This window comes from Macrobrachium rosenbergii, chromosome 36 (assembly GCF_040412425.1).
Source record: "Macrobrachium rosenbergii isolate ZJJX-2024 chromosome 36, ASM4041242v1, whole genome shotgun sequence".
In the NCBI taxonomy this organism is placed as follows: Eukaryota; Metazoa; Arthropoda; class Malacostraca; order Decapoda; family Palaemonidae; genus Macrobrachium; species Macrobrachium rosenbergii.
This window is the reverse complement of record NC_089776.1, coordinates 20,360,913-20,373,178: the sequence shown is the minus strand read 5'-3', so window position 1 is coordinate 20,373,178 and position 12,266 is coordinate 20,360,913.

The following is a 12,266-nucleotide window of genomic DNA, read 5'->3' as shown; positions in this document are numbered from 1 at the left end:
CTGACCTACAGTAACAGGTAAGCACTGTCGTTACGTCATTTCTGGTAACAGAATATTTGGTGGCAACTTGATATGGACCACTATGCCTTGAAAAGAGACGGGTGGTGTGGGTTTCAGGTTATGTAGGGCATGTTCCAATAGTCTGTGAAGAGGTAGGATGGTAGCTTTGATTGCTGACTGAGGCAGTTTCAATTGCCTTGGAATGGAGGCGCGGCAGCATAAGGCAGTTGTTAGTGCCTTGGTGTGAGAAGAGGGTGCATCTGTGATTGAAATAAAATTGAATGTGTAGTGCTTCTTTTCAGATTGGGAAGTGTTTCTAAGTACTTGTACAGCATAGATTTTTAGGAAGACTGTGGGGGGATATTTTGGGCAAGTGTTCTTTTTGTGTTGGTTATATAGTGGGATTAGGGGGAACAAACTTATTTATGCATTCGTTTTGATGATGGAAGCATTTACGCACTGCTATAGTAACAGGGGGCAGCGACAGGCTGGCATCATCAGTGGGTGTTACCGTAGTTATCCGCTGTGTTCCCACATTTTCTACAAGGCAGTTTTCTTTGTGTTAGGGGTTAAGTGTTTCTCTGGCTTCCTTTTGGTGCTTAGAAATTTTTTTATGGATCGCATCTGTGGTTAGGGACTTCATTGTTTGCATTGGGCATTTAAAATGTGTTTATTTGTGTTAATGGTTCGCATTTGCATTAGTGGTGGGGTTTGCTGAATTTTTTTTTTTTTTATGAAGTTGAGATCTGGACATGCTTTTGGAACTTGGAGAGTTATCCGTTCCAATAACATGGCAGAGAAAGATAACGATAAGGTTACAATGTTGCACAAGTTTACATCCATGAATGCGGGTTAAATGGCATTTCCGGGCTAGTTGGCGTTATTTCCAGTTCCTCTTGAAATTTTTATAGAGGGTGACGAATTTCTTGAGTCATCAAGAAAATATGAGATGGGAGTAAAAGCTTTTAATGAAGCAAAGGTTTCTAGTTTAGATAAAAGAGGAGATATCGAGAGGCGTTGCCAGAGTCATCACTTTTTGAAGTGTAGGACTTAGGACAATCTTAAGGATTTTTTGAGAGCAGCAAATGGAACAGCTGGAGCTGGCGACATAGTTCGAGATCTCAGAGCTCTTTTCAAGGTCCACAAAGGCTGATTCGCTGGTTATGTTTAGTGCCAGATGCTTTGATGCTATGAGGGATTTCTTGAAGAAGTTGAGGAATTCTGGCTGGGTAAATGGAGGCACTATTACAACAGAGGATCTTGTGAGATTGTGCAGTGTGCATGGATCTGAATGATGTCCCCTGATGCTGTGTAAATAGTTTTGACAAAGGAAACAGAGGGGTGGGACAAGAATTTACTGTTCTCCTAGGTTTTATGTACTTGTCAGAAATGTTCTCGGTGAATAGCTCCTTTATAGATGGGATGCTGAAAGCTTTCGGGGCTATTCCGAAGCATCAGGCACAGAATAACTGACTCCACAATGATGAGATTATGTGCCAAGACAAAAACTTCTGTGGGTTCAGGATCTCAAGGACGTTGTTACAATTGTAATAGGCAGGGCCATACCAAGAAGTTTTGTAGAGTGAAATATTGTAGCACTTGTAAGTCAGCAAATCATGGTTGGCAGTTTTGCCCAATTCTTAAACAGACTGTGTCTAGAAGCACACCTCGGAGTGCTGGTCTCGCAGGTACGATAACTCCTCGAGGGGGTTTTCTGGAAACCTCTAGGGGCTGGTGAAATTTTTGGTGGACCAAGCAACAGAGTGGGAAGAGATAAAAGGGGTTGTTCCTTGTCATTGAGGTCTTCTAGGGGAACACTCAGGGTCAAAGCTGGTAGTAAGTGAATCTGTGCATCGGATAAATGTAAGGGTTTTTATAGATACAGGTGCCTCTATTAATCTGATGAATTACGAGTTGTTCCGATCGATGTTTTCTGATCAATCTTTGAGGCCTGCTAAAGAGACAGTATGTGACATCAAGCAAATAGGTTGCGGGTTTTGGGATATGTAGATGTAGACTTGTTTCTAAGGGGAAGAGCTTTTACAGAACCATTTTTGGTTATATGCAGGGTGCTTTGGGGAATACTTTGTTACCGGATCATCCAGCATGTCAGAGATGGAAAATCTCAGTTCATGCAGGGGTATGTGGTATAACTGTGGGAGTACCTGGGGCGTTTGTGCCTTATGAGGAGACAGATGTGAGTGTGGTGGATGATGATGGATCGGGTGTACATGAGGAGCTGTGGGTGGATGCTGAACATGTGTCGGTGAGTAAGAAGTGTTATAAGGGGGTTTTGTCGGATGATGAGGTCCTTGGTCCTGGTATGACTGCGATGATGAAAGTTCAAGTGAAAGGAGTACATAAATCCAGACAGGGTGTGTGTGTGTGTGTGTGGATGAGTGTGGGCGAAGCTGAAGGGAGTGTTGTGTACAGGTTTCGTAAGCAATGTATCGAGTTCAGGGGATACTTGGGTGGAACTGCTAAACTGTAATGATTCAGTTCGCAATTACCAGAAGGGTACTTATGCAATCGACTTTGTTGACTGGGTCAATGAAGATAATTTAAAGGTTATTGTCGGGGATTTCTGTAGTTCTTCAGAAGCAGACTTACAGGCTAGAAGGCAGTTTTTAGGGAACATTTAGCCAATGCTGATTATAAAGAATATGCTGACAGTGTGGAAGATGTTCTGGCTGAGTTTGCGGACATATTCGCACTCATTAGGATTAACAAATGTGTTAGAACACAAGGTTCAATTGGAGGACAAAAACTAAGCCTATTTTTTTCCTTATATAGGATTCCTTTTAAGATTAGAGAACAGGTAGAGCAAGAGGTTAATAGGTGGGAGGAAGAAGGCATCGTCAGGCCCAATTCGTCGCCTTTTAATTTCCTGTTGTTGGCAGTGCCTAAGAAGGATGGTTCAGTTCGAGTTTGTGTGGACTTTAGGAAGTTGAATGAGAACCATTCCTGATCACTACCCTGTGGCGTGTTTGCCAGATTTATTTGTTGAGATTGGGGACAAGAATATTTATTCCTCAACTGATCTGATGAAAGGGTATTTGCAAGTACCGCTTAGTAAGGAGAGTCGAGAGTACACAGCTTTCTCTTTGCCGAAGGGGCATTATTAGTTTACTCAGATGCCGTTTGGTCTATCAGGCAGTCCGATGACATTTACTAGGCTAATGAATACAGTTTTGCATGACTTGTTAGGGAAGTCCATTTATTTGTACATGGACAATATTTTAGTTGCCACAGATTCAGTAGAAGAACATTTAGAGGTTCTTCAGGTGGTTTTTAGGAGGCTTAGGTTAGCGGGTTTGAAGATAAAATTAGCTACGTGTAATTTTCTCAAGAGGCAGATAGTATATTTAGTCATGTCATTTCTAAAGAGGGTGTTAGAGTGAATGATGATAAAGTCAGGGCAATTGTAGATTTTGCTACTCCCAAGAATAAGAAACAGATTCTGTCATTTTTAGGCATGGCTGGATTTTTCAGCAGATTTGTGAAGGGTTTTTCTGTTCTAGCATCTCCCTTGACAGATGTCCCAAGGGATGATGTGCAGTTTGTATGGGGAGATGGACAGCAAGTAGTTTTTCAGAAGATTAAGGATGCCTTAGTGAATCCCCCAGTGTTGAAGTTCCCTGATTTGGAACGTCCTTTCATGTTGGTAACGGACGCTAGTTATGATGGTACAGGGGCATACCTTATGCAGAAGTTCAAAGGAAGACTCCATCCAATTGCATTTTATAGTAGGAAGTTTAAGGCACGGGATAGCAATGAACGATTATGGTCAGAAGTAGACAAAGAGGCCTTTGCCGTCATGTCTAGCTTGATACATTTTAAGATGTTGCTAATGGGCAATCAAGTAGAGGTCCTGATGGACCATATGCCATTGTTGGATCTTTTTAATAAGCCGGATCTTTCCCCAAAATGAGCTCGGTGGTATCTGACAATCAGGGATTTTGATGCCAAGCTTAGGTATGTAGAGAGTAGACAGAATGTTGTAGTAGATGCCCTTAGTAGAAGTTTTTCTGATGCAGATGGTATTCATGTTTGTTAAGTATCTGGAGATTGCATAGACTGGGATATTAGGGTAATTTGTTAGTTAGGAAAATTAGATACAGATTGAGGAATAGTGGGGTTAAGGGTGATACGATGCACATAGTTGTTCCTAGGGGTTTAGTACCTATGGTGCTGGATATTGTTCACTGTAGGTCTGGCAGTCTGCATTTGGGGATTGAGAAAACATATCAGAATACTGTATACAGGGACAATTCTTTTGGAAGAATACGCTCATGTCAGTGGAAGACTTTGTGAGTTGTTGTCTGTAATGCGTGTAAGCCAAGGGTCGTTTCTTGTAAATTGGGTTCATTCCCGATGCCTAGCAGACCCTCATCTTGAGTCCATATGGACCTGTTGAGCAATTTCTGTGAATCTAGTTATGGCCATAGGCACCTGTTGGTGGTTGTTGATAAGTTACCTAGGTTCATAGAGATTTTTCCACTGAAACATAAAACAGTGGAAGTAGTGGCAATCACATTCTTTAATGGGTATATTTGTCGTTATGGGGTTCCTGAGGTTCTGATTTCAGATAATGGAAGGGAATTTGTGAACAAGACCTTAGAGTGTCTTGCGGATGTAATGGGCATTCGCAAGGTCACTATTATTCCCTATGGACCAGACGCTAACGGGTTGTGTGAACGAGCAAATAGGAAGGTCATTGAAGCTCTTCAGATGACCGTTGGGGGAAATGACGTAAATTGGGATCGATATGTTCCACAGGTGCAACATGGTATAAATACAATGGTTAGTGATACTGTAAAGTCATTTGTGCAGTCTCTGCTGATCATGCTATTTGTAAAGTCCCTGCTGACAGGTTTTCTTTGGTGACAGTCCATTTTCTTTGTATCTGCAGTCGTCACACCTGGCCAGGGCAGGTCACATAAATTCAACCATTTAAACTGTGCATGTAATTATTTATCTGTCACAATGTATGTACCATGCAATTCTTCTTTTGCAGGCATCAAGATTGTATTCAATTTTAATTCTGTCTGTTTTCACATTGTAAATTGTACTCGTTAAGCTGTATATGTGTTAATTGTTATGACCTCAGGTCAGCGACGTTTCATTGTTTTCCTTGGCGGCCCAGTCTGCCACTATAAGCTACCTGGACCAATGAATAAATCAGCAGTTCTTTTACCTGCTTTCGTTTCTTTGCACCTCTTGAGTGGTGACCCCGGAGTGGTTCCCGAAGCCATTAAGCGGACCCATACAACAACTCAGTCTTGGCTTCTGGGCTTACTCACGCCCATAAGCGGACTAATTCTCGTCGGCAAAATCACCAGCGTCATTGGCGGACTCAGCGCGCTCCCAGGTGCGTTTTTGTGGGCCCTCTCCATTTAAGAGGGCAAGCGGTGGATGCAGGCATCCCTTCCTTCATGCAGTTAACCACCGACCTCGCGGATTCGGAGGTCTACCTCCCTCCCATATCACCTGTGCCCGTCCCTGCGCTGAGGCTCTCACGCTCCTCCACACCCCTGCCCGCGCCCCGCACTCTCCCCAGCCCGGCGAGACAATCGAGGGCTGCCCTGTCCATAGAGCTGCCGCCGTTTATGCAAGGGAATCCGTCGGCATGGCTCTACAGGGTCAGAAACCGAGTTCAAGTTGCGGATCTTAATGTGGTGCTGCAGGATGATATAGTACTCAACGCCCTGCCAGAGAGATCACAGGAAGCTCGTCCTGTGGGTGTCTGACGCATGCCCCTTACCTACCTTCCTGAAAGAAAACCCTCCTAGAGACATGCTCCCTGCGGTTGCCGAGGCGGGCCACCCGCGCCCTCGACCTCGCCATCAACCGGCAAGATCAGAGCATCATGGAGTCATGGGGCATGATCCAGGGACCTCCTCACCCTCCCAGACACTGGCAGTAAAAATAAAGCGCGAAATAAGCCTGTCTTGGGAGCTCCTCCTCCGTCAGCTCCTCGGAGTCCTTTTCAAATCCTAGGCCCACATGTGCCTCAAGCCCTGATTTCCACAGCACAGCACCAGCGGACTCCGTGAAGGCAACAAGCAGGTACCAGCGTCCACACTCCCAGTCAGCACCATCCAGCAGGAGGAGCAGGCAAGGAGGTCAACGCCGTCCCCAGGAGACGCCCAGCACCTCCCAGCAGATGGAACTCCCCAGGTCTGTGCCACTACCACAGGCGGTTCGGCAAGGATGCCGGAACTGCCTGCCACCTGTTCATTCGCCCGTTCAAAAAACGGGGGCTGGCCAGCAGGACAAGCCGCCATGGCAGCAGAAGAACCCAGGGGCCCAGAACCAGTAGGCTTCTCGTCCATGACACCGTCTCCGGCAGGATGATGCTGGTTGACACGGGGGCCATTAGATCAATCTTCCCGGCATCTAGAGAGGACCGCAAGCAAGAACCGGACCTGGCTGCCTCCCTGACGGCCCCCAACGGGTCCTCCATCCTCTCCTACAGAACCAGGCCTCTGTCGATCTCCATCCTTGGCCGGAGGTACTCCTGGGACTTTGTCGTCGTGGACGTTAGAACCCGTTCCTGGGTGCGGATTTCCTGGCACGCCGGGGCTGGCAGTCGGCGTCGGTCGGGGAACACCTCCTCAACACAGACTCCTGCCAGTCCCTCCCGTTGCAACGGGACCCAAGCACCCCGCCATCTGCTCCCTTCGCCCCACCAGTACTCACAGCTGCTGACGGGTTCCCTGATGTGTTCAGGTCCGAGCTCTGCCAAAGTCCGGGGCCCCAGCCAAACATGGCATATATCACCACATAAAAACAAAGGGCGCCCCTGCACATGCGAAGTTCCGGAGGCTTCCCCCTCGACACCTTCAGGAGGCCAAGGACGCTTTCGCCAAAATGGAATGGATGGGAATCTGCAAGAAGGCCTCCAGCCTGTGAGGCCCAACCCCCTCCACATGGTGCAGAAACCGGACGACTCCTGGAGACCCTGCAGCAATTACAGGCGGCTCAACCTCGCAACGGAACCTGACCATTATCCCCTGCCGAACATGCAGGACCTCACGGCCTCCTTCCACGGGGCCAGAATATTTACTAAATTGGATCTTTTGAAATCTATTTTTCAGGGACGGTCGCACCTGAGGACATGCTCAAAAGACTGCCATCATCGTTGCCTTTGGGTCCCTACGCGATTTGCCTTCTCTACATTTGGCCTGAGGAACGGCTGGGCGACTTTCCAGCGGCTGATGGACAGCATCCTGGGGGACCCTAAAGTTCTCGTCTGCCATAGATGATATCCTTACATTTTCCAGGTCCCATAGGGACCACCAGAAACACATCCAGGCAGTCCTGCAGCGCCTGCAGGAGAACGGACTCGTCGTACGTTTTGACAAATGCACCTTCGGCATGCAGAAAGCCGACTTCCTGGGCCACGTGTTATCCCCAGATGGCGTCCGTCCGCTCACATCCAAAGTCGCAGCCATCACCAGGTTCCCCGTCCACACATCCGTCAAAGCCGTCCAAGAGTTCCTCGGGATGGTGAACTATTACAGGAGGTTCATCCCCGGGATCGCTTTACGGCCCCTCTGGCGGAGACCCTGAAAGGCCAACCAAAATCCTTGTTGTGGGGACCCAGCCAGCAGCAGGCCTTCTCCTTGACGAAGGCCGCCCTCGCCAAGGCAACCGCCTTGGCCCACCAGGATCCCAGAGCCCCCTCCAGCTGACAACGGACGCCAGCAGCGTCGCCTGCGGTGCTGTCCTGGAGCAGGTCATCAACGGCGCTCTGCGGCCCATCGCCTTCTTCAGCAAAAAGCTCAGCCCTGCAGAGAGACCGCTACAGCACCGACAGGAACTCTGCGCGGTGTACCCGTGCAGTCCAGCACTTCAAGTTCCTCCTGGGGCACGCCTTCACAATCTATACAGACCACCGGCCGCTGGTCCAAGCCTTCACCAAGCAAGGGGATGCATGGTCTTCCAAGCAGCAGTGGCACCTCTCGGCCATCGCCGAGTTCACCTGCTCCGTCAAGTACCTCCCCGGCAGGAAGAACCCTGTGCGGATGCCCTCTCCAGAGTCGAGCTGAACAGCGGTGCAGCTGGGGATCAGTACGAAGATCTCGCCGGGAGCAGGCGCCAGCAGAAACCCCAGCCTACCGCGCATATCATCGTCCCTAAAGTGGAGGGCGTGCCCCTCACCCCGGGGCCCAAATCTCCTCTGCGACGTCAGCACCGGCCAGCCCCACCCCTAGTGCCAGCCTCCCACCGCGCCAGGTATTCGACATCGTCCACGGCCTGTCACACCCCTCCGGCAGGACAACGGCCAAGCTGCTGTCAAGGAAGTTCGTCTGGCACGGAGTGCAGAAGGACACGAGGACCTGGGCGAGGCAGTGCCTGCATTGCCAAACAAGCAAGGTGGGGCAGCACACCAAATCTGGGGTAGGCGAGTTCCGCCCATGTTCATCGGCGTCGTCGGGCCCCTTCCCCCCGTCAGGTGGGTCCAGATACCTCCTGACGGTGGTAGACGCTCAACGAGGTGGCCCGAAGCCACACCAATGCAAGATGCCACCACCAGCGCATGCGCCCGAGGCCCTGCTCCAGCTGGATCAGGCAGCCGGCGTCCTGACCACATCACAACCGACAGGGCCCACCTTCCTGTCTGGATTGTGGTCTGCCTGGCCCAGCTGCTGGGGACAGCTCATCACACCACCACTGCCTACAACCCAGCCGCCAACGCGAAGCTTGGTCAGCGTTTTCACAGGTCCTAAGCGTCCCTTATGGCCCACTGCACCGCCGAGGACTGGAAGTACCAGCTGCCGTGGGTCCTCATCGGGTTGAGACCACACCCAGGGCCAACGGCGCCCGTCCGCAGCTGAGAAAACCTACGGCGAGCCCCTTGTGGCCCCAGGCGAGCTAGTGACAGATGATCGCCACCTCATCGGTCAGAGGCTTCGCGAAATCGTCGGCAAGTTCCCCGCCTGCAGAGGACATATACCCGACATTGTCGGCCTTCCACGCCGCCCAGACTGGCCTCCACTACCCCGTCTTCGTCAGGGATGGCGCGTCCGCCTGCCACTGGCCAGGCCCTACAGGGGCCTTCCTTGTGCTGGAACGGAACAGCAAGGCGTTCCTGCTCGCACTTCCCGGGAGGAACGATTGGGTGTCAATTGACCAAGTCAAGCCCGCCCTCCTGGAGGAAGACACTGCACCCTCCGCCGTCGCAACCGGGCCCTCCTAAGAGACGGCCACGCAGCTGCCCCCGGAAAAGGCCGCCCACACCCGCAATCATCCACCCTCACACACAGGACGTCCCTCCGTTGTCCTCTCACAGCCGGGGCACCCTTCACCACCCCAGCAGATACGCCGACTAATCAGACGTTACCTACGTCTTGGGGGGGGAGTATTTGTAAAGTCATTTGTGCAGTCTCTGCTGATCATGCTATTTGTAAAGTCCCTGCTGACGGAGTTTTCTTTGGTGACAGTCCATTTTCTTTGTATCTGCAATTCGTCACACCTGACGGGCCAGGTCATGTAAATTCAACCATTTAAACTGTGTATGTAATTATTTATCTGTCCTCAATGTATGTACCGTGCATTTCTTCTTTCGCAGGCATCAAGATTGTATTCATCTTTAATTCTGTCTGTTTTCACATTGTAAATTGTACTCGTTCACTGTATATTATTGTTAATTGTTATCGACCTCAGGTCACCCTTGTTTCCATTGTTTTCCGTGGCGCGATGCCAGTCTGCCGCTATGTAAACCGCCTGGATCGTGAATAAATCAGCAGTTCACTTTTACTCTCCCAATGAGATGCTGCTTGGTTACCCAGCGTGGGGCGTGTTTGATTTGTTGCCTATTCCAACGGGTGATGAAACAAGCAAAGCGCTGGTCTCCACAGCTAAAGAGAGATGTGTGTGTCTTGCTAGGAATCTTGAAATGAAAACGTGAGACATGGTAGATAAGAGTCTGCAAAAGCCGGACAGAGTTAAAGTTGCTGTGGAAGATAGGTGTTTGTGAAAATAAATGTCAGGAATCAGTTGAACTATAAGTTGGGTCCTAAATTTGAAGGTCCTTTTCATGTTGTAGAAGTAAAGTAGGGGAATAGATTTGTTGTTCTAGATGAAAATATGGGTGTGTCTCGGTTGACACATGTATCTAAAATTAAAAAGACAGGTTAATGGGAAATATGAGTTAATTTCTGTGTTGTACTGTGGGTATGTTTACTTTTTTTTTGCCTTTTGTTTTCTCTCTCTTTGTTTTTTTTAATGGGTTTCAAATGGGTGTTAGTTGTAGTTTTTTTTTTTTAACTGGGGAGGACGTTAGTCTGTAGAGTTATACAAATCTTTAATTGTCCCAGTTCAGTTTTTGGCTCGTAAGCATTGCAATACTTAGTTAAAATTAAGTGAAAAATACCATGGGGTCTTATAGATATATGATTTCTTTTTTGTTTGTTTTCTTTTCTCATTCTTGTTTTGAGATTTAGTAACTTATAGGTTCTGTCTTTTGTTTTTGTTTTTGTAGATCCTGAAGTTTTGTCTGCTCATGACTTTAGGGGTCGTGGCATGAGCTAAATTCGCAGTGAGGCTAGGCCCAGGTGTTATTATAGAAGAAGACTATGATGTGTGGTTGTCTTCTGATGCAATAGCTTTGAGTATAGAGTTTGAAGACTTAGGTTCGGCAAGGTTTGAACTTGAAACATCCTGGGGAAAAGTTCAGTCACTTTGGAAGTTTTTGGGAGAGATGGAAACCGAAGAGAATCTGTCGGATCCGTTACAGAGTTGGCTAACTGAAATAAACGCTACAGCTGTTAGTGTTCAGGGTAGGATTAAGAAGACCTTAACATGGCTTCCACAGTTAGATGCTTCAGCTTCTAAAGTCTCTGTTAGAAGTAAGAGAGTGGTCCCACTGGTAATTGGAGCTGTGTGCTCATAGGAGCCATTGCTAGTATATCAATTTCTAATTTGGTGAGAATTGAACAGATACAGGCAGAATTGGCTGACCATGGTAAAACTTTAGTGACCTTACGGGATAGTAATGAGAAATTGCAGGAGGGATTTGATACTTTCAGGACTTCTTTAAATGGGTTATTAGTCACTGTTGATAAGATGAGGGGAGACCCATATGTTACAATACCTTTGTCTTCCTGTCAAACTACCTTGTTGAATGTTGAAAGAAGCAGAATCCGCGTCATCGGAGATTCAAACACAGATTCAGGCAATAGTGGCTGCTTCTAAGGGGCACATATTTGGAGATATTCTTCCTCTTGGATCTATAAAATCGACTTTAATGAATGCAGCACGTTGTCATGGGTCTCAGGTAATTTTTGCTGGGGAGAATTTATGTCGGTATTATGGAATTTTAAGAGTGAAAGTCTCTGATAGGGGGTTCCTTGTGGAAATCCCACTTAGTAACTTGGAATCGTTTCACAGTTTTATCATACGGCCTTTCCCTACTGGGTTCAATGGGTCAGTAGTAGTATGGGACAGTGAGGAGCCTATGTGCCTTTTGAGGAGCCAGCTGCAATCCTCGGCTGTCAATTATAAGTCAGGATAGATATGTTTGCGACAGTAGTATCTTTACACTTGCCAATGCTGACTGGTTAGGATGAGCGATCTCAGTACATGACCTGGCTCCCTCTGACTGTGGCTTTCGACCATTCCAACATGGGTATAAGGTGGCCTCTACGAAGACTCTCAACGCAGTGTTTTGCCAGAGTTATGAGGTCTCCATCCGGTGCCAGAATTCATTTGATACAGTTCTTCTACGGGGATCAAGGCTGGTTGACGTGGCGTGTAGGCTGGTCACACTGAGTTTCCAAGTTCTGGGCAAGAGCATATTCAACTCTACTACTCGGATCTTCATGTGACATCTTCACAGGGACCGTCAAGTGGTTTCAGTGCCGCCTTTAAGGGAGGTGATCACTACAGTCCCACCTCTACCTCCAATGCTGGAAGATGAACTTTTCCCCATCCCGAATCAATATCTCCTCACCACTATTTTAGCGGTGTTTGGGGCCGCTGTCGTCACGCTCGCCGTAAAGTGGACTGTGCCTGCTGCACGAACAAAGTGTGTCTAAGCCCTCACCAGAAGGTCAGCCTGCCGAGGGTGTGGCTGTTCGTTTGGTGCACAAAACTGGAAATTAGACAATATTGTATCCCTAGTACTGGGGTCAGCACTTCTTTGGGTGGCCGAGCATCTGAAGCAACGGATATTGAATTAACAAGTGGGGAGAGAAACCATCCCAAAATCTTTTGAGGAATGCTTAGCGAGCTTCTGACGAATTTCCTCATTAAGTAAG